At 39.8% G+C, this 23,764-nt stretch overlaps 1 long non-coding RNA gene across 1 annotated transcript in view; it reads left to right on the top strand.

Moving 5' to 3' along the window:
• Nucleotides 1–23,764, top strand: part of LOC103349547 (uncharacterized) — a 556,187-nt gene that overhangs the window by 222,629 nt on the left and 309,794 nt on the right. Inside the window, exon 6 of the long non-coding RNA XR_016220503.1 lies at nucleotides 2,974–3,069. This is a non-coding gene — a long non-coding RNA (uncharacterized LOC103349547). The remainder of the gene's footprint in view (nucleotides 1–2,973; nucleotides 3,070–23,764) is intronic.

Genomic DNA, 23,764 nt, shown 5'->3' with positions numbered 1-23,764 from the left:
CAGTTTGGGAGTAATCTCAGGGCTTTGTCCCATGGCCAAGAAGATAAAAGATTATAGTTCTGAAGGCATGTTTGCCAAATGTCAACAGTAAACAAGGGGCCAGATCAGAAGAGACGAGAGAACCCATGCAAGAGAAACCCAGAAACTTGAACAGCACAATAGAGTTGCTAGTTTTTTAAAATTTTCTTTGACTTTTAAGTATAGGATACTTCTTTCCCACCGCTGATTTGAAGATACGTTTCTTAAAGATGTGTTTGTCGTATCCATGTCTGCTGAAGCAATTGCTATTTTTGCTTGTGTGTAAAACTTGAGGAAGGCCGGCGCCACGGCTCAATAGGCTAATCCTCTGCCTGAGGCGCCAGCACCCCGGGGTTCTAGTCCCGGTTCGGGGCGCCGGATTCTGTCCCGGTTGCTCCTCTTCCAGGCCAGCTCTCTGCTGTGGCCTGGGAGTGCAGTGGAGGATGGCCCAGGTGCTTGGGCCCTGCACCCCATGGGAGACCAGGAGAAGCACCTGGCTCCTGGCTTCGGATCAGCGCGGTGCACTGGCCACGGCGGCCATTGTGGTGTGAACCAATGGCAAAGGAAGACCTTTCTCTCTGTCTCTCTCTCTCACTGTCCACTCTGCCTGTCAAAAAAACAAACAAACAACAACAACAACAAAAAAAACCTTGACGAAAAAAATTAACAAAATAAGTAGAAAACTAGAAGGCAACTGGCTTCAAATGGAAGTGGAAGGCCGATTCCCGCTGGTGATTTGTGTCAGATTTGTGGTCTATCTATATCTTTGGCAGCCAAGGTTGTTTCAGACCAGTGCTCAGGAATCACCTGGATCTTGGTGAGGTGCTCATTCTGAGTCGGGGAGGTCGGGGCTGATGTCCGGACATGTGCATTTCTATCGGATTTCCAGCTGGTGCAGCTGCTGAGCCTGTACATTGAGTGGTATATATATATATATATATATATATATATATATATATATATATATTATTTGACAGGTAGAGTTATAGACAGTGAGAGAGAGAGACAGAGAGAAAGGTCTTCCTTCATTGGTTCATCCCCCAAATGGCCACCATGGCCAGCGCTGCAGCGATCTGAAGCCAGGAGCCAGGTGCCTCCTCCTGGTCTCCCATGCGGTGCAGGACCCAAGCACCTGGGCCATCCTCCACTGCCCTCCTGGGCCACAGCAGAAAGCTGACTGGAAGAGGAGCAACCTGGACTAGAATCTGGTGCCCATATGGGATGCTGGCGCCACAGGCGGGGGATTAACCAAGTGAGCCACGGCGCCAGCCCGAGTGATAGTTTTAAGCGACTCTAACCTTGCAAATGCCTCAAGAATCTATGCACTTCTGGGGTCCCAGCTGATTATCTTATTCTTAAGAATCTCCCTTCCAACATTTTTTTTTCTGTTTATGGTCATTTTCTGTGTGTCCGTGACATGATTTTTTTTTTTAGAAGTTTTAACATTTTAACAGAACTGCAATTTAATCATCTCGGAATGACCCTACTTAAAGAGGAAGAAAAAGTACAGGGCGAGATGTGAAATCAGTGTCAGGTTTTGTCAAGACTGCTGTTAAATTGTTAGTTTCCCCCCAGCTCATGGTCCAGGTGAGAACATTTTGTACACTACCAGGTAGTTTCTTTTGCATTGACACATCTTTTCCTTTCTAGACAGGAATCAAATTTTCTGCAACCCAAAGTGTGTTCTTTAATCAGAGCAAACTGGAGCTAAGAAGCACCCAGGAGAAAAACAGTTAAAAATAAGAGTAGTCAGAAGTATCAGCAGTGTTTAGACCCAGATAACCGCAAACATCCTGGAATTTACTTAACCATGTCTGAATTCCCAGTGAGTCATGTTTACAGCTCTTGATGTTAGTTTACTTTCCCTTCTTGTTTTTTTCTCGGTCACTCATGCGGTGGGAAGCAGAAAGGAAATCTTCCACGGCAACCACAGTGCCCATCCTTGTGCTAACTGTGTGATTCTGCTACTGATAGGGATAGGTGTGGCCGTTACTCAAAGCTGTACTGATTTTCTCACGCTCATTACATATTTATAATATGAACATCCTTATGACATCCCATGCAGCTGCTTTGGCGGGAAACTAATATCAGATGAGAGAGTGCCAGATTTAGCTTTACCAAGATAAAACGCACCATATTCATAGTCAAGGCTCCATTTTCATTCTGTGTATGTTAGAAATACACGTGATTGCTGAGATTTTCATACTAGTGTATTCATAATTGTGTATTCCACTGCAGGTTATTTTTATCCTTGACAAAGATTCTGGCTCTGCGTTCGGCTAAGTGCTAAGATCATTTAAACAAGTGAGAAGTAGTATTTTTGAATTTTCTCAAAAGGCTAACTTCAGTCTTTCTGTACTGAGAGTGTAGCCCACTGCTACCTTAAATTAAAAGAACCGAACCATAAGGTGTGTTGCCAATCACAGAGTAAAAGGTTTAAGGACTAGTGTATTACTTCTTCCATGAGGATTTTATTTCATGTTGCCAACTTCATCTGGTGAGTCAGCTGGACACCCTTGAGTGCACGATTGTAGATTAGAAGCAGAAATATAGATTCTGTTACTGCTATCCCACTAGACTCTCCATAACATTACTCTGAATAAACCTTCCCCTATACGAAAATTGCTGCAACCTTTTTGATGACTGGTAGAGAAAAATATGGGGGAGATGGCCATGTGAAAACAGATTTTTCTGGCTGAAATTAATAATTCTGAGCAGCACTAAAATTAATTACTCTGTGGTTGTAAGTAGGCAGCGGATTTATGGTAAATGACAGAGTGTTTGCAAATTTTCCTGACTACTCGATTAGAAGATGCACAAGTGGCGGCGTCAGCCGAGCATGCATTATTTAAGTGGTTGGTGTCTGGCGACAATCTGGAAACTGCAATTGTTGTGGTTGCCGTAGGAAAATTCGCACTTTCTGAGAGAAATTCTTTCACCTTTGTGTGCCCACAGCATGGATCTCTCCTCATGGCAGCTGTAGGAAACACAGGAACTCCGTGACCTGGAAAATGTGGGACAACTGACACAAGGTGACCCTGGAAGGCTGGGGTAGGCCCAATTAATTTAAAATTTTGCTTGGCCTTGTCTCTTCCAATTTTCTAAATCCTCTGGAAAAATGATTAATGCGTACACTGCCAATGCGAAAATATTTTTGACCCTATTAAAGTCGACCAAGGGTAAACCAAGTGTAGGCTGGCATTGTATCAAACTAGCTTTATTAAATTTGATTGGAGGTTTGTATGAGGAAGGGACAGACAAGGACATTATTTTGCACAGCGGCTCTCTTTTAAATGAAAATATCAAGAGGAATACAAAGTAGCAATATGCCCAGACAGGCATCATTTTAAATATAGGAAAATACCACAAAGAATTTTGTTTAAAGGATAAACTGCATTGGCCAGAAAATTTTCTGATCTTACTGCTATGCTGGTTGATTACCAATTAGAGTTTTTTAACTTATGGATGGCCTATGGAAACCTTGTATTTCTTCATTTACAAATTAGTTTATTCCACCTTGCTTTTTTTTCTCTTATCTGTCACTGAATTCTGCAACTTAAAATGGTCTTGCATTTTGAAGCTCAGTAGAATAAGGCTCTATCTCACGGTGTTTCCCCAATGTATCGGTTCTTTGCAGTCATCCAATTAATTATTTTTCTATTGGTTTTGTGGCTTTGAATAAAAATGGCAGACTTCCAGCATAATTTCAAAGAACAGAATTTCTAACAGGTATTTCTTTCTTCTCTAAGAAAGAGAAAATCCATGTAATTGTCAGAAAAAAAAGTTGAATACATAATCTCATTTAGGACCTAACACCCAGATTTCACTCTTAATGTTTACCTACAGTTCTCTCAGACTTCGGGATTATTCAGTCATGTGAATGTCATCAGCAAGAATAGGAGGGTAGGTTTACCATATGACCTGGTTATCCCACTCCTGGGAATATATCCAAAGCAAATGACATCATCATGTGAAAGAGACACCTGCACTCCCATGTTTATAGCAGCTCAATTCACAATGGCAAGGCTATGAAATCAGTCTAGCTGTCTAGCCACTGGTGATTGGGTAAAGAAAATGTGGTATATAAACACAGTGGAATATTACTCAGTCATAAAAAATGAAATCCTGCCATTTGTAACCAAATGGATAGAAGTAGAGATCATTATATTGAGTGAAATAGGCTAGACCCAGGAAGACAAATATCACATGTTTTCTCTTATTTGTGGAAGTTAATATATGCTGAGAATATAAAAATGTAAGATGTTTTATCATTTGGTATTTAGTCATAAATAACACTTCACTGAATCAGACCATATAATTGAGAATATATTCTTCTTTCCCCACCTTATGATCATTGTCATAAATATCTCTTTATGATTTTAATATCGCTGTTTTCAAGAAAAAATAGTATGTGTGTGTTTGCATATAATGTCTACATTTGAAATGAAGGTGGCAAAATGTTAAACAGATTGTAAAATTTAAAAAAACAAAATTAAAAACTATAATAAATGGGTAGGAGGGTACTTTTAAAAAGTTTGTGGAAATGGAATTAAAAGTAATCACATTTGCATGAACTTTTTGAAGACCTGTTGCATATTTTACCATTTATCATGTGTAAAGTATAGCAGTTTTCTGTACAGCAAGGGTGGCTCTTAACTGACCTTGCTGTATTTAGCATATGGTAAATACTTAGCAAATGAGTGAATATCAGAAATCACCTGTAATTGTCTGCAAAAGAGAAGACTATGGTTACAGCTGGAATGACAGGTTAGCTGATGGTGATAGCCCAGAAGGCTCTAAACTCACTTCTAGACATTTAAACATTTTAGTCTAGAAACCATGGATACGGAGACCAAGTAATCATAGGGAAAAAAAAAAATCAAAACTGGAGATACTAGCTTTGCCATAGACTTTCTTTTCTTTTTTTTTAAGGGAAAGAGTTTATTGGGGGGAAACTCGACAGACTGGAGGGAAGGGGCGAAGAAGGAAAAGAGGGAGAAGGAGAGTGTAAGAGAGAGACAGAGACAGAGGTCAGGAGAGGGAGAGAGAGAGAGAGACACGTGTTCAGCGTGCAGGAGCAGGTCCTTTTAAAACTTTGCCAAGGAGCAAGCATGTCATAGACTGGCTTTTTTTTTTTTTTTAAGATTTATTTTATTTATTTGAAAGAATTACGGAGAGAGGTAGAGACACAGAGAAAGATCTTCTATCCGATGGTTCACTCCCCAATGGCCAATGACCACAATGGCCGGAGCTGTGCCAATCCGAAGCCGGGAGCCAGGAGCTTTTTCTGGGTCTCTCACGCGGGTGCAGGTGCCCAAGCACTTGGGCCATCTTCTACTGCTATCCCAGGCCATAGAAGAGAGCTGGATCGGAAGAGGAGCAGCCGGGACTGGAACTGACGCCCATATGGGATGCTGGCGCTTCAGGGCTTTAACCTGCCGGGCCACAGTGCCAGCCCCATGCCATAGACTTTCTAAATGAGAGATAGTAGTGAACTACTTACTAGACTTGTCATAGATTTACCACTCTTCACCTATGGCCTTCCCTGTGTTCGTTCCTTTGATTTCTCTGCAGTGTCCCTTCCTACAGAAAGGTTATACATCCCTGCCCTGTGTGACTCAGAAACAGTATTTGCACATGGTTTGGCCCATGAAATACAAGCACAGTGAGGTGTCACTTCCAGCAAGTTTGCGCAGTCTGTTTCCCCATCTGCATGACATTCAGCAAGTCTCCCGATAAGGGATAAAGTAGAGCCAGGTTATAGCTGACTAGTGATACACCCAAGAGTGTGAATAAGAAACACTGCTTTGTTGGTATCAGCCATTGAGATTTTGAAATTGCCTGTTATACCTGCAAAACATAGTTTATCCTAATTGACACCAATGTCAGTTAGGACCTATAGTCATTCAGCATGAGCTGAAGAACATGGTGTAAGTTAGGGCTCTATGAGCTCTGGCATGAAGTTAGCTCTCCTCTTCCTGCTCTCCTATCCAGGAACCTACTTCTTTCACAGCTGTGGCTTTCTGGCCAATGACTTTGACTCCCACCTCCTCTCACATATCTATAGCCTTTTCTCTGGCAGGATCAATCTTCTCTCTCTAATGGGCCATTTGTAGCTTCCAGGCTAAAACAAATCTTGGCTCTGCATTCCTTTCTGCCGGCTCTTTCCCATTTCTTTCTCTTCTTTCTCAACCAAACATTTCAGCTATTCAGCTGTGTGCTGCCTTTACCTCCTCACCTCACATTCAGTGTCTAACACACTCTAATACTATTTTCACCTCACTACTGAAAACAAATTGCTCTTGTCCACGACCCTGAAAGCCAATGTTTGTCCAGTCCAAGGAATATTTTTATGTGCTAATTCTACTCAATTTAGCAACATTTCTCTGACTTAACCATTTTCACTCTCATGAAGGCCTCTTTTCTTGGCTTCTGGCACATTCTCTTGGCTTTCTTCTTAACTCCTTTTTGATGAACTCTTTTTCCTTTTTCTCACCTCCAAAACTTGTGAGAAGTATAGCTCTTGTGGGTAAGTATTGAGTCCTGTTTCTTTCTGTCTGTGTTTAATCTTCTTATGTTGAATTTGGTCTCACAACATCCTTCGTGATTTCTAGAGTTGCCATTTTGAATTCCTTTCCTTGAAATATTCATAAAAGCCCTGTTGGTATATACTTGCTTACTTCCCACTTCAAAACATTCCCCATGAAACTTCAGGCAGAATTCATAACTTTGTTATTTTAGTTCCCTCTCTTGATTTCTTAGAAAAATACCTATTGATCTCCAGCAGTGTGGCAGGCATTGTAATAGGTGTTAGGAATGTAAAAGAGAATCAAATATAATTCTTGCTCTCAAAAAGAAAGTGTTTTGTAAGTGTGGAGGTAAATAGATACAAAATTATGGTAATATGAAAGCATTGTTAGGAATTTACCTACTGTAGCTCCTGGTGGGAACATAAAGGAAAGAGAGTCTAGGCTTCAGGAGTAGTTAGAGAAGAATTCCTAGAGGAACTTATAATTGAACTAAAACATATTCAAGCATAAATTTGTCAGATGGAAGGAAGAAGGAACGTTACTCTCACAGATGAGGAGCTGGGAGGTCACCTCTCTCGTGTAGGGAGTGTGAAATAATTCAGTATTTTTACAATGACTAATGAGGGAGGAAGAGGTCAGACCTGAGGCTGGACTTGGGACCTGGGCCTAGGACATGGGGGCTTTTTGTGAAGCTACGTTGATGTTCTGGCTGACATTCCTGAGGCCTTTCTGAGGTTTCTGGCTAACTCAGACCAGTCTTGCAAGCATGGGCTCTGTTATATCAAGGGGCAGGGCAAGTGAAATGGCCTCATGTTTTGTGACTGAAAAGTCTGCATTTTGTCATGTTTCTAGTCATTTTATTCTTGTATCATATTTTTCTGGATGTATTGTAGTCTTCTGTAATCACTTGTTTACTTCATTTGCATTTTAGGAGTAGTTTTCTGGAAGGATTGATATTAGAATTCTGAATGTTTGATAAATGCTACTATTGATCATAATCTAATTTCAGTCCTTTACCTGTTTTTTAAAAAATTCTGTTACTGGCACAGACATTGAGGCACAGCATGTTAAACTGTGGTCCACAGCACCAATATCTCATGTGGGAGTTGGTTTGAGTCCAGGTTGCTCCATTTCTGATCCAGCTTCCTGCTAATGTGCCTGAGAAAGCAGTGGGAGCCCCTGCACCTGTGTGGAAGACCAGGCGAAGCTCCTAGCTCCTGGCTTCGGATTGTGTTGTTTGGGGAGTGAACCAGTGGATGGAATACCTTTCTCTCTGTCTCTCCATCTCTCTGTCTGCAACTCTATCTTTCAAAAAAGCAAATAAAACCTTTTAAAAAAAGTCATGTTAAAATTACAAAAAAAGATTAAATAGTTCAAAACGAATTCCAAATATTAAATAGCTGTTTGAATACTTAACTTCCTCCATTTTAATATGCATCAAATGTGTTATAATATATTTGAGAGTCCAATACTGTAAGAAAATACAACTGGTGGTGAGTTTTAAAATATCAGAACCCACTGGAAATGTGTACATCTGGGTAACTCAGCATTGTTTCAAAAATGGCAAGTATGACATATATTTATATAATTATGTCCCTCATTTGATTATAATTATTATTGATATTTAATATTATACTCTTGATGGATGCCATTTTGTAAAAGATTAAAAATGGCAAATCCAGTGATCTCCTGTATATATAGACTCTTGAGTATTTCATACTTCCTAGGACAGTATGCCGAAGATATTCCTTTCAAACTAACTGGAGTAAGGAAATTATGCTTCTAAATATATTATAAATAGCATTTAAAATATTTCCATATTGTAATGCCAAATTCAGTTGAACGGTGTGAAAAATGTTTGATTTTGTTTAACTTAAAAAAATCCTCTCTTTTCATTCTGTAATTTATAAAGGGAAAGGCAAACTGGTTGTGAAGAGCACATTCTCCATGGGACTTTTCACTTCCGGGATGAATATGCTGGGATGACTCAAATAGTTTCAGGGACAAACCTTCCCCATGGAGCTGGCAGGCAGCATTGCCTTCCTTGAGTTATTCTATAGTTGCAGCTGAATGGACTCTGGTAACTTCTCCAGTAAATTAGTCATTCTAGTGGACGGCCTACAGCATTTTTGTGAAAGCAGCAGAACCAAGAACAAAGAGACATTAGTGGTATGAATCAGATTCTGCTGTGTGACTTCACAACAAAGTCGAAAAAAAATGGGGTGATGGGAAAGCATGCAAGCCTGATTTTCTGAAGATAGAAGCAGTTTGTAAAATGACGCTAAACATAGTGTGATTTGTTACCTGTTGAGCGATAGCTGATTCATATGTTCATTACAATTTTCACTTAAAATCTGATAGAACAGAGCCAAGTGGGCGGCCACTGACATATAAATTGGCTTCACTAAAATAAAGACTCATTTCTCCCATGGTGCTTGATCTACTGGGCACAGGAATACTTCTTCACATTTATTCTTCCCACTCTCCAACTGCATGCGTAAGGAATGTGATGTCTTTAACTCTAAGACAGATTGAGGAATGAGGAAGTACATTCCAGATTATGTGAGGGGAGACTAAACAATTTGCAAGATGATTGAAATAAAAAGCTAACACATTACGGGCTTCCTTGTTGCCCCTATTGCTTGTGTCTCTTCCTGGCACTAGGCAAGGTGTTTAGGATACAGAGTACTACCAAGATTATTAATTTCTACCTTAGTCAAGTGGGTCCACTAGAAGTCTGGTTTACTATTTCTGATAAGAAAAATGGACTTTAGTACAGTGTCTGTGAAGCTGCTCACAGTGAAAGATAATAAGAATTTAGGTATTAGGTTTTCCAGGTGTCTCTCACTTTGTATGTGACAGTTCCTATGTTGTCAGTCAGTACAGAGACAAAGAACCTCGCCTCCTGGAAAATAGAAAAATCCTCAGTGCAGGGAAAAAGGTGGTTCATGGTGTAAAATGTAATTTAATGAAGAAAAAATATCATCTGTCCATTGGGCCCAAATAAAATTACATATATGAAAAATTTTAAAAATTAGGATATTGATTATTTCTTTTCTTTTCTTTTCTTTTCTTTTCTTTTCTTTTCTTTTCTTTTCTTTTCTTTTCTTTTCTTTTCTTTTCTTTTCTTTTCTTTTCTTTTCTTTTGACAGGCAGAGTGGATAGTGAGAGAGAGAGATAGAGAGGAAGGTCTTCCTTTTGCCGTTGGTTCACCCTCCAGTGGCCGCCGCGGCCGGCACGCTGCGGCCGGCGCAGCACACTGATCCAATGGCAGGAGCCAGGTGCTTCTCCTGGTCTCCCATGAGGTGCAGGGCCCAAGCACTTGGGCCATCCTCCACTGCACTCCCGAGCCACAGCAGAGAGCTGGCCTGGAAGAGGGGCAACCGGGACAGAATCCAGCGCCCTGACCGGGACTAGAACCCGGTGTGCCGGTGCCACAAGGTGGAGGATTAGCCTAGTGAGCCGCAGCGCCCGCCTGATTATTTCTTAACACTATTTTAAAGGTCTAATTTTAATGTTATTCAAGATGTGGATCCAAATTTTATTTATCAGTAGAAAGGCAGTGCAAGAAATTATTAACGCTGGTATGTACAAGATATTGTTCTAAATGTGACAAGGAATGTGTATGTCAGAGGGAGGAGACATTCTGGCCTTTCAGTAGCATTCACCTTGGCAGTCATGGGATGGTGCTGAATAATCTCAGAGCAAAGCAGGAGGACTTGCAAATATGCAACATAGCAGCAAAGGCTCTACTAGCTTGCTCTGATGGTCAACTGAAACCTATTCTTTGCAGTGGCCTACAGTAAATGCAGATGAAATACCCAAATATTCTTTGATATTTTATAGTGGGAGGAATAAAGATAACTGGCTAGATAGAAATGTTGTCGAGATTATGTGGAAATCTCTTACTTACACTTTCATCATGTTTCTCAAGAAGGCCCAGCAAGCATTTTTTTCGATGAGACATGGAGTAATACACTAGTGAGGGAATACCAGAATGTGTTAGAAAATCGGTAGTGGTTTTCCTCGATATATGGGGGTCATGATGAGTGATGCCCCAATAATAGTGAACTTCTCATTTTCATTGGGAATGATAGGCTTCTCGATCAGCAGAAGGATTTAATCACAACTTTAAATCAGTGATGGAGTTGAATTTTATTAAAATTCTTGGCATCAGTTGAGGTTATCATATCATTTTTTTACCTTCAATTTATTTCTTATAGTGAGTTACTTATAATAAATTTCCCAATGTTTCATCAGCCTTTAATTTCTGTGATAAATCCTATTTGATAATAATGCTTTATTTTGTGACTGAATTGTGGAACTCATGTATTAATTCTTAAATTTATATAGTAAATGCTGTTGGACTGCAATTTTATTTTATTATTTTATCCTTTCCTAAATGTTGGTAGCAGGATTTTGCTAGCCTTGAAGAATATGTTGGAAAGACTTCTATATTTCTCCATTTTCTATGCTCATGGGGGGGTCTGTTCTGAAAAGAGTTTGTTAAAGTTTTATTATAAAATCCTCTGGGTCTGATGCCTTTTTAGACATAAACTTTGAAACTCTTGTTAGAATAACTATCCTGTTGAAATTTTCCATCACTTTTTGAAGCAACTTTGGTCAGTGTTGTGTTTATAATTAATTTCATTGAGCTTTTCATTGGCATAAAGCAAAGTATTCTCAAGTAGTTATTTTCAGAAATGGTGTGAAGGTAATAAACTTTTTATCTTTAATTTCTTGAATATGTTATTATTTCCTCCTTATAATTGATAAAAAATGTGGCTGTATAAAAATTCTAAGTTTAAAGTGATGTCCTTCTCATTCTTTGGAAGCATTGCTTCATTATTATCTTCTAGAATAACTTGTAGTTGTTGAGAAATCTCATATAAATAGAATGAGACTCGTTCCCTTGTAGGTCACATTTTTGTTTTTCCATGGAAACTTCAGAATTTTCCCTTTCGTTGGAGTATTAACACTATTATGATTTCTCTTGATGTGTATTTTGACTCACTCATGCTATTGAGTCCTACCTCGTCCTAAAGGCCTGGTCTTTCTTTAGCTCTGGAAAATTTTCTTGATTTCTTTCCTTTTCTCCATTGTGTTTGTTTCTCCTTCTAAAAACCCAATGTGATAAATGTTAGTTTACACTTCTGTTGTCTATGTGTCTTATTTATTTATTTTGGTAGAATATTATTGCTACTTTTCTATTTTGGGTCGTGTTTTAGAAGCATGTTTTAGAACCCTATGTTGCTTTTTGTGAATTCGTTCTTTAGCTATGTTTGTATCTATTACCTTTAAAAGTCCTATTTAAAACCTTTTTGACATATTTAAAATTTCTAAGGTCATTATTTGCTTCTATTTTTGTGTATGAAATATTCTTTTGAAGTTCTCTAAATAAATCAAGTACACATATTTGAATTTATGATTTAACTGGTATGGAAACTGTTTCTCTCACATTAGTTCTCTATTTGACAATTTTGTTGCCTTTATCACACTGATGACTTTCACAGCTATTTTGTGGTTATGGTTTTTTCTGCTTGTTTTCATCCTTGAATACCCATGTTCACAATCTGCATTGTCGACGGTAGGTTCCATGGAGACAACACACATGGTGTTGGGTGGAGTGCACGGGCACCTGTTCTACGAAGAAGTGATTCCTTTTCTTATTGGGCTTTGCCAGGTATCTGGACCAAAGCTCTGTTTCTCCAGACCTCACACCCATATCCACTACAAGAGCTGTGGCTTCCAGGTAAATACGCCTCCTACTCACTGTTCAACATCATGGACAATCAGCCTCATGGTTTCCTAGGTAACTTTCTTGCTGAGCCCAGGGGACCCTGAAGATAAGTCTCCTCTCTTAGATCTATATTTGGCAGTGGAATATCTTTCAGTAATTCCTGAGAAATTCTACAATATATGTATCATTCCTAGTTTCTCAGGATGTTGTATGTTAAGATATTTTAAATGTATATTTTAAATCATTTCAAGGAAGTTAGATGGGAGTGAGAAAAGGTGAGTACCTATTCTGACACTTTGGTCAAATATAATCTCCATCCCTTTGAAGACTGTATTGTTTTGGTCTGGTGTTACCAACATTCTCAGGTCTGCCCCGCATATTCTTTTTGATCTTCTGGAGGCCCGAGAAAGGAAGTCAGGTTGTGAGAAGGGTGGGCACATCATCCTGAGACCATACCACTGGGGCTCCTTCCTGCACAGGCTGACATTAAACAGATTACTGCCAGAGGCAATGAGTATAATAGGCTGTTATTTGAGATCAAAAGCAGAGAGCTGCCCATGGCCTCCAAGGCTTGAAGATATATTCTTAGAAATTCCGTGTTCAGACTAGGGGAAAGTTTTATAACATTCTTAATTTAGTTTCCCAATGAAAATTTAAAAAAATTGATTTCTTAGTCTTTTATACAAGCAATTATGAAGATAAAATTTTGATATAGAGTATTATGTAGATAGAAGAAACAAAACTGTTGACTTGATAACTTTAAAGGAGGCAGGCTACACCAAACTAGCAAGAAATAAAATTAGCAAAACAAAAAGAAATGATAAAATATTTCAATTTGAGAAAAAGTGTAAAAATTGAAAATATTTTAGTGACATAAAAATTGGGCCCATGTGACCCAATCTACATACACGGAAAGAACAGAGTAAATCAACAGACATAGTAAGCAGAAGTAGGCATTGGGTGCAGTGTTAGGATGATTTTGGAGATGCCCACATCCCATACTGAAGTGTCTGGGTTCAGGTTCTACCTCTGATCCCACTCCAGCTTTCTCCTAATGTGTATCTGTGCGGAGTGACTGGAGTAATCAGGTACCTGTCACTCATGTGGAAGAACTGAACTTAGTTCCTTACTCCTGGCTGTTGCAGGCATTTGGGAAGTGAATCAGCAGATGGGAGATCTCTGTATGTCTCTCTGTCTTTCAAATGAAAAACAAAACAAAACAAAACAAAACAAAACAAGATTTTAAAAAAAGTTATAAAAGAGACACAACAGAAAAAGATTCACTACAAAAGGAAGACCTGGGGCTGGCGCTGTGGCGTAGCTGGTAAAGCCACTGCCTTCGGTGCCGACATCCCATAGGGGTGCAGGTTCTGTTCCAGGCTCCACTTCCAGTCCAGCTCTCTGCTATGGCCTGGGAGAGCAGTGGAGGATGGCCCAAGTCCTTGGGCCCCTGCACACACGTGGGAGAACCGGAGGAGGTTCCTGACTCCTAGCTTCGGATCGGCACACCTCCGGCCATTGTGGGCAATTGGGGAGTGAACCAGTAGATGGAGGACCTCTCTCTCTCTCTGCCTCTCCTTCTCTGTGTGTGTAACTCTGACTTTCCAGTACATAAATAAATTCTTTAAAAAAAAGACCTGATCTTTTAAGAGTATTAATATCATTAAGTACATGTTGGTGAAATTTTAACAAACTAAAAGTAGAGAAAAAATCTCAGAAATATTAGGGAAAAACTATCTTATTTAGAAAAAAAATTAGGCTGGCAAAGAACTTCTCCAAATATTTCTTTAGGATCACATCTAAAACAACATGAAAGAGAGTGTTTAATAAAATTATAGACAAAGATACATCTGACTTCAGTGAAAGCAATATAATTTTACCATAAAATCAAATTCAAGAACAAGCAGCATGTAAAGTTTCATATTGATAAAAACTAACTTTTATATTGATAAAAGCTAACAGCCACAATAGACTTGTAATAATCATGAAACATGACTGAAAAGAAGATATCAACATATATGCAATGTATGCTGTTAGAAATATATGGGGAGACACAGAAACATAGTTTTAATGGAATGTTTTGTTACACACTATTCTTTGTCTTTGATAGATCAAAAACCCGAAAACTAAATATAGACCAAAAGAATTTTAAAGATATAATCAACATAAATTCATTTCTATTTCTGTAAATGTTTATGATTTATGGTTTCTATACATCTATAAAAACTATATAAATATTTACATATTTACATTAGAATTCTGTGCTTCATAGAAACTACATGTTGTTTACAAATGCCTAAGACACATTTATAAAAAGTGATCTCATACCGAAAAAACATACCCTCAAAAATCTTAATTAAAAGCAAGGAATAAATAGGGGTGGGCCTTTAGCTTAATGGTTAAAATGCCTGTGTCCCAAATCAAAGTGTCTGGATTTGATTTCTGGCTTTGATTCCAATTCCAGGTTCCTGCCAATGCACACCATGGGAGATAGTGGTGATGGCTCAAATATTTGGATCCCTGTCATGAACATGGGAAGCCTGGATTGCATTTCTGCCCACAATAGCCAGGGTTGGGTCAGGGCATTTGGGGAGTGAACTACTAGACTGGGAACTCTGTCTGCCTCTCAAATTAAAAAATGAAACTAAAAAATAAGAGAGGAAGGAGGAGGAGGGTGATACGGAGGGTGGGAAGTATCAGTATGTTCTTAAAACTGCACATATGAAATACATGAAATCTGTTCCTTTTATACAAATAAATAAATAAAATAAAAAGCAAGGAATAAAAACTGCATAAGTTATATGCTCTAATGACATTTCAGTGAAATTAAAACTTAATTGTACTAGCTGAAACAAAAAATTAACACTACTTGGATATTAAAGGCAAAGTAAAATATTCTGCTACTAAGTCTATGGGATTAAAGTAATATTAGAAATTTTGTAGTGCATTTAGAAATACAAGGAGAATTTTCTGAATTAAAACCTTTGTGATATTTCCAAAGTAACAACCCTGGAGTTCCTTGTTTATTCAACTACAAATATTGAAAAATATTCTCATTAATTAAAATTTAAATGAAGGTAATTTAATATTAATATTATTTTCAGTATAGAAAGCTCAGGAAGAAAAATGTTATTTAGTCTTTATTTTTAAGAAGCAACAACAAAAATGTTGAATAATAACTAATAGAAAAATAGGTATACTTTAACAAGAACAGAAGGAAGTGGAAACTAAATGTAAAGACTTTCATGTTATAAAAGAAATAGATCAGTAGATAAGAGAATTTAAACGTTTTAAGAGAATTTTAAAAACCACTCAATGCTAATAAAATTAAAATTCTTAATAAAACAGATACCATCTTGACAAGGAATAAGTTATCAAAATTAGGGGAATATTAACTAGTGCTATAATTGTTGGAGAAAAATTGAGACATAGATTCTAGCTTTAATTCTGGTGTTTTCCAAGCTGCAATGATTAAAAATTCCCAAAGTTTCTAACCTCATAGACAACATAAAGAGAAATAATATTTCTCAAGTAACTTACGAAGCCCTTGAAGCTTAATGACCAAATATAAGAAATTTAGTTAGCCCAGCAGTGCAAAGTACAGACTGATCTCATTGCTATAGTATGTAAATGCAAGTATACTAGTATACATCAAAAAGCAAAATATAGAGGTAGGTTAACAAGATAAAACACTATAACCAAAACTCATTTTAGTCAGTAAACATAATTATTATTAATTTGATGTATTAATGTGAACATTATGTCATAGATTGCTAATAAAATAGTATGATCAATTTGAGAGATGTTTAATCTCCTCGCTTCTTATTGCTGCTGTAACAAGTGCCACAAACTCAATGACTTGAACCAACACAAATTTATTATCTCGGTTCTGCAGGGAAGGAGTCCTAAATTTTAGGTGTAGACCGGGCTGCATCCCTTCCTGCTGGAGGTTCTGGGAGAGAATCCAGCTTCCAGAGGCTGTCTGCTTTCCTGGGCTTCTGACCTCTTTCCCCACCCCTCCAGCTTCTGCTGTCACGTCTTCTGTGCTGACTCTGACCCTGCTGCTTCCCTCTCTCTTATAAGGACCCTTGTCCTTTGAATTCCTGAGGATAATCTCCCCAGATCATGGCCCTTGATTTAATCATATCTGTAAAATGCGTTTTGCCTTGTAAAGGAACACACCCTCAGGTTTCCTCAGGTTTCAGAGATTAAGACATGGACATCTTTGGGAACCATAATTCTGCTTATCATACCCAAAAAGAATTTGCTTACTTTAACATCTATTCCTGAGAAAATTCTTATCAAGAAAGGAACTGAAGTCTACTTAGTTAATATTATTTAACAGATGTCATCATACATTGTAGAGGAACAGCAGAGGTGTTCCTGTTAAGATGATTGCTACCACACTATAAGTTAATACTCTTCTTGCTCTGGTTCTTTAGGAACCAGTAACATAAATAGATGAGAATAAAACTATCTTTGAAAAAAAGGAGATTACATTTTTATTATTTTCCAGTGATATCACTGTATAACTAAAAATCAGAAGAATTAATTGAAAGGCTGTTAGAATTAATATGAGGCTTAATGAAGTGATTGGCCCCTGAAGAAAGAAACAAATGAACTTGAGTAAGCAAACAGACTTAAAAGTACCGGCAGGAAAATGTTTAGGCAACAGAAAGAGGTTCTTTGTCCCCGAAGGAAAGGAAGTTGGAGGGCTTTGATCAATGGTCCTCAAATTTTGTGGTGCCATAATTCCTTTTTTTTTATTTAGTGTGTATTCTGTGACTTCTCTCCATGCTTTATTTTTTTAAGATTTATTTATTTATTTGAAAGAGTAACACAGAGAGAGGAGAGGCAGAGAGAGAGAGAGAGAGAGAGAGAGAGAGAGAGAGAGAGAGAAGTCTTCAATCCGCTGGTTTACTCCCCAATTGGTCGCAACGGCTCAAGCTGCGCTGATCCAAAGCCAGGAACCAGGAGCCTTTTCCAGGTATCCCACATGGGTGCAGGGGCCCAAGGACGTGGGCCATCTTCCAATGCTTTCCCAGGCCATAACAGAGAGCTGGATCGGAAGTGGAGCAGCTGGGTCTCGAACTGGCGTCCATATAGGATGCCAGCGCTTCAGGCCAGGGCTTTAACCCATTGTGCCACAGCGCTGGCCCGATAATTCCTTAACACTGAAGAAATATTAAAAATGTTGGCCAATGCTTCAGTTCACTTGCTAATCCTCCGCCTGCGGCGCCGGAACCCGGGTTCTAATCCTGGTCACGGTGCCAGATTCTGTCCCAGTTGCTTCTCTTCCAGTCCAACTTTCTGCTGTGGCCCGGGGAGGCAATGGAGAATGGCCCAAGTGCTTGGGCCCAGCACCCACACGGGAGACCAGGAGGAGGCACCTGACTTCGGATCGGCGCGGCCCCCTGGCCATAGCTGCCATTTGGGGGGTAAACCAACGGAAGGAAGACCTTTCTCTCTGTCTCTCTCTCTCACTGTCTAACTATGCCTCTCAAAATAAATAAATACATACATAAAAATAAAAATGAAAAAATTAAAAAGAGCAACTTTAAAAATATTGTTTTAGTTAATTAAAACACAACAGTAAACTAACGTATCTTCAAATAATAACATATATTTTAGGGCCGGCGCCGTGGCTCACTTGGTTAATCCTCCGCTTGCGGCGCTGGAATCCCATATGGACCCTGGGTTCTAGTCCCAGTTGCTCCTCTCCCAGTCCAGCTCTCTGCTGTGGCCCGGGAAGGCAGTGGAGGATGGCCCAAGTGCTTGGGCCCTGCACCCGCATGGGAGACCAGGAGGAAGCACCTGGCTCCTGGCTTCGGATCGGTGCAGTGCCCCAGCCGTGGTGGCCATTTTGGGGGTGAACCAAAGGAAGGAAGACCTTTCTCTCTGTCTCCCCCTCTCACTGTCTGTAACTCTAGCTGTCAAATAAATAAATAAATAAATAAATAAATAAATCTTTAACAGAAATAACATATACTTTAAGAAAAACAATATTTTTAGTACCCCAAAATGTAGGGAGAAGAGTGACATTGTTTACATTTTTTCAAGTTTCTTTAATTTTAGGCCTAACAAAAGACGGCTGAATTTTTATGTTTGTGTCTATATGCATTTTGTTGTGATATGCTGTTTTGGCTAAAGTTTATAAAGAAAATCTGACCTCATACAGATAGAGAGGAATATTTTACAACCCTTTTGTGGATATTCTTTTAAGTTGACAAGGGGAAGTTTCTAGAAGTGTAGATGCAAAGAAGAGTCTGAAAAAAAAATTAATGAACTTTTTGTACTCTGCTTCATTAAAATCCACTGGCCTGTCATACATTTTGAATAGATCTTTTACCCATGCATGACTTTCTAACATTGTGCTTTCATCATTGGGAAAATATTGTTTACTGACTATTCAGATCTTCAAAACGTTGACACATTTCATTAGACAATAATTAAGGATCACATTTGTTAGTATCACCACTGATCTCATCAGAAGAGCTGTCGAGTATGGGGGAGGTGTCAAGATCCTCAGAGCAGATACAAATTCTCTAAAATTCAAATTTTTGCTTGATACCATTGGGATTCTGGGATTGTTTGCTATTGCAGATTAAGCCACAGTTATCCTGAGCAATATGGAGGTATGGGAAGAGTGGTATTCGTTGTTTTTGTCCTTACAGTCAACATGTTCCAAAAGAAAATTAAACAAATAGTGATGCTTAGACTATAAATTCATCTCTGGTTCACCGGTAGGTCACATAAATTCTTTTTTTCTTTTTTTGACAGGCAGAGTGGATAGTGAGAGAGAGAGATAGAGAGGAAGGTCTTCCTTTTGCCGTTGGTTCACCCTCCAATGGCTGCCGCGGCCGGCGCGCTGCGGCCGGCGCAGCACACTGATCCAATGGTAGGAGCCAGGTGCTTCTCCTGGTCTCCCATGGGGTGCAGGGCCCAAGCACTTGGGCCATCCTCCACTGCACTCCCGAGCCACAGCAGAGAGCTGGCCTGGAAGAGGGGCAACCAGGAAAGAATCCGGCGCCCCAAGTGGGACTAGAACCCGGCGCCCCGAGTGGGACTAGAACCCGGTGTGCCGGCACCGCAAGGTGGAGGATTAGCCTATTGAGCTGTGGCGCCGGCCATGGTCACATAAATTCTAATGAGCATTTTAAAAAGCCATGGACGAAATCAAGAGATTTATTTGACAGTGTATGAAAGGAGAATTGGACATAACTATGGAAGGAAAACTAAAGGAAGTGAGGAGACTATACTTGCAATAATAATTTAGTGACAGTAGTGCTAGTCAATGTGAGTGCAGTAGGAATGGGGATGTTGAATTATGTTCAAGGCCTTACAGATGTAAGTCTTAGTCATTATTGCTATTATCATCATTATCGCAAATTGTCGCTCCCCGTCTTTGTGGAGGAACGACACAGGACCCTGCGCTGTTCTTTTGTCTGCTCGGCCCTCCCCGGGTTTGCTGCTGGTTCTTCCCGGGTTGGCTACCGTCCCTTCCACCTCCGTGGAAGATTCACAACGAGTTTTATCTCTTGCTATGTTGTAATAAAAAAGGTAGAAATAGTCTCCACTGGGATTTCATCATGGTAGGATCCGAGTGCAACAATTTAAATGACAAGACTGACTGTCTAAATGTATAGATATTCAGTCAAGAAAACTCCAGGTAGTGGTCTCAAGTTTTGCCTGATGTTAATGAGCCATATCCCATCATCTGTAGGTTGCCTCTGGTCAAGTGTAGCTGATTTTCTTTACCATCTTTTAAACTTCACATACTTAAGAATTAAACCTTATAAATTTGCATTACTAAATAAAATAAAGTCAGCTTTCTTTTGACCATAAACATATAATCAAAGGTAATATTAATTAATTTATATTGTTTATCCTTTCTTTGAGGAATTTTTCCTTTGATTTACCCATGCTATAATCGAGAATTGAAATCTTTAGTGCTATCACTCACATATTCTGTTATACCTTCCATCCCTTCCCTTCTAGATTGTGTTTTTTGGGCCATTTTTTAAAAAGATTTATTTATTTATTTTAAAGTCATAGTTACACATAGAGAGGAGAGGCAGAGAGAGAGAGGTCTTCCATCCGATGGTTCACTCCCCAGTTGGCCGCAATGGCTGGAACTGTGCCGATCCAAAGCCAGGGTCCAGGAGCCTCCTCTGGGTCTCCCACGTGGGTGCAGGAGTCCAAGGACTTGGGCCATCTTCTACTGCTTTTCCAGGCCATAGCAGAGAGCTGGATTGGAAGTGGAGCAGCCAGGACTTGAACCGGCACCCATATGGGATGCTGACACTTCAGGCCAGGGCGTTAACCTGCTGTGCCACAGGGCCTTATGGGCCATTGTCATGATCATTCTGTTGCGTATTCTTCCCTTCCACTCTTCTCTCCCACCATCATAGTCATCTTAAAAAATCCAAATCCTTTTAAAACCCCACTCTTTCTCTACTTTGTGCTCTTATACTGACTTAGGGTACCTGGAGAAAAAAAGTCACACATCCATAAACTGTAAACTAGGGTTGGAATGAGTAAGAGTAAAAATGTATGCACATGATCCAATTGTCTCTGTTTGAGTCACTTACCAAATTTATCAGTGAAACCCATTTTGATTTTCAAAATCATTCAGAATTGTCTCCTCTGCAGAGTCATTTGAGGTTTTCAAGAGCCAAAGCTACATTTAGGAATTGTATGCGAGACTATTTCTCTTGTTCTTAACTACTGATATCGATATTATACTGAACAAATGTTTACTGAGCATCTGCCACGTTACATTAAGGACACAGAGGTGAACTATCAGGGCACAATTTCTGCCCTTAGGATTTTTACATTCTAGTATGGATATCAAATAAGATATAAATAATCAAGCATATGAATATGAAGGTATTTCAGAAAGTTTATGGAAAATGGAATTAGAAGATATCTATTGAGATGTAAAAATTTTAAAATTCATACATATTTTTTCACAATATACATTCTCTATGAATGTTTGAAGAACCATTATGTGCATGGCTTTAATTTTTTTGCACCAAAATAAACTTTTAATTCCATTCTCCGTGAAGCTTTTGAAATTCCCTCATATATATTAGGTGACATAAACCTTTTGGAGAAAAAACACGGTAAAGGGGGTACGTTGTATTAGGGCTTGGTTGAGGAGGCTTTCTTGCAAAGTGACACTTGGTGGAGACCTGAAGGAAGAGAAGGAAGGAGCCAGGTGACTGATAAAGAACGTCTGATGCCAAGGGCACGGAACTGGGGAACTGTCAAGGCAGCAGTGCGCTTGGCAGGCTCAAGGGAAAGCCACATGTTTGGTGGGAACAGAGTGAATGAGGCGGAGGGTGCTAAGGAGGAATGTGCAAGAAGGTGTGGGCGGTTAGGGCCTCAGAGGCCTCAGAGGTGATTGTTTCTACCCATTTTGAGAGAAGAGAGCAGTGTCATGGTCTTGTTTGTATTTCATAAGGATCTCAGAATCTACTGTGGGATGGGGTACTGGAGTACATATGTGAAAAGCAGGGAAGTGAGTTAGGAGGCCACTGCCATCTTCCAGAGGGGCGGAAATGACCGTTTGGATCAGGGGGGAGCGCAATAGGAAGTTGAGCAGATAAAGAATTTGCTGGCAGACCATATATGGGATGTAAGAGAGGAGACCAGCGTGAATACAAGATTGTTGTCTTGCAAAATTGTCTGTGGAGGAGATGAGAAGACTGTGGGAGAAGCTGGATTTTTGGGGGGGTTGGGAAAGAGGCAATCAAGATTTCTCTTTTTTGAGACATGAAGCCGTTTAAACAGGTCTTGCAGGCAGACAGATGTGTGTCTGGAATTCAGGGGAGAGGTCAGACTGGAGACCTTACATTTGGGAGTCTTTAGGGAGGAGATGGTGTTTGCATCCACAGGAACTGGATGAGGTCATCTAAATCCCTGAGCACAGATAGCGAAAGGAAGTCACAGCCTTGAGACCTGAGGTTCTTCAAATGTAGACTGGGGAGAGGAAGACAAACAGGAGAAGGAGCAGCCCATGAGGGAGAAGGAAAGCTTTCATGGAATGCTGCTCCAGAAGCAAAGTGAAAAAAATGTTAAAAGGAGGAAAAGATCATCTGTGTAAAATGCCATCTATGTTTAAACAGAAGGGGTTGACAAATTGGCCACTGCACTCATCAGTGTGGTAATCATTAACCATCTTGACATGTGAAGGCTTGGTAGAGAGCTGGGGACGAAGGGAGGAGGTTCAAGGGAGAATGAGGGGAGAAGGAGCTGAGGAGGAATTCTCTCCAAGGAAGCAGGGATATGGTGTGTTAGCTCATAAGTGATGACCTGCTAGGCTAGGTGTGGTCAAAAGAGTGCATTAAGAAAGATCAGAGCATCCTAGCTTGTCTGTATGCTGTACACTGATTCTGTACAGAAGGGAAATTTGTTATGAAAGTGAAAGAGAAGACGAATGCTAGAGCAACATCTCTTAGTAAGCAAAAGGAGTTGTAAGCAGGGAATAGCTGGAGGCTTATAGGAACGTGCAGTTCACCCAGATGCAGGGAGGGGAGAGTGCAAGGCCTGGTGGGTTTTCAGAGCTCTCTGCTGATTCCTTCTGTCTCATGGGGTCCGAGAAAACATGGCGAGGGAGTTGATGTGGGCAAGGGAGTAATTAACCATGGACTGTGGAATCCAGCGAGGGCTTGGGGGAGGATTGAGGGATGTGAGAAACCTGCACGAATTGTAGGATGGATGAATATTGCACTGAGTGAATGGAGATGCTGGTGTATAGCATGGTTACAACCAAAAGCAAATTATTTACTGTGTGAGTAATAAGTAAACCTGAACAATTTTACCTATGTTTACATTTCTTATCTCATAGATAAACTCTTGGTGAAACTTCTGATTATAGAGAGTAAATAGCAAAGGTTGCTTTAATTTCCATGACTCATTCTGGTTGTCTAATGAGTATTGTCTGTCTCAGAAGTCAGGCTGAATATCAGCTGATGGATGGGCACCATTTCAAATATCATTGACCTCACTTGCCTCGTCGTAGCCTCCCTTATGGTGGCCACCGGGGAGTGAGCTTTGAGTGGCAACAAGCAGGTGCACCCACTTGTACCTCTCTGCATCTCTCACCTCCTGCACCGATGTTGACTTCAAAATGTGGGGCATTGCATGACCACCTTGCTGCTTGGGGTCTGTCTACACATGCACAATGGGAGATATTTTTATGTTGGGAGTTAGACATTTTAACCCATGGAAGGTAGCAGCTGGCAGAGGAATATTTCTCCTTTTGCCTCCTCTGACAGCTTGTTCTGAGAAGCTATGGATACAGCTTTCAGGAGGCTGTAGTAGTTGGTTGCATCAACAGTGCACAACTGCCTACACTCTATGATGTGCACCCTTGTACCTATTCCCTCTTTTCTTACCACCCTATGTCCTTCCTTCCTTGGTCTACTGATAAAGTCCTAGCCTATAAGACCTCCTAGTCTTGCTCTGCTCT

Source organism: Oryctolagus cuniculus, chromosome 14 (assembly GCF_051225735.1).
Source record: "Oryctolagus cuniculus isolate XC-2025 breed Fujian yellow rabbit chromosome 14, ASM5122573v1, whole genome shotgun sequence".
Classification (NCBI taxonomy): Eukaryota; Metazoa; Chordata; class Mammalia; order Lagomorpha; family Leporidae; genus Oryctolagus; species Oryctolagus cuniculus.
This window is presented reverse-complemented; position numbering and strand designations above follow the sequence as displayed.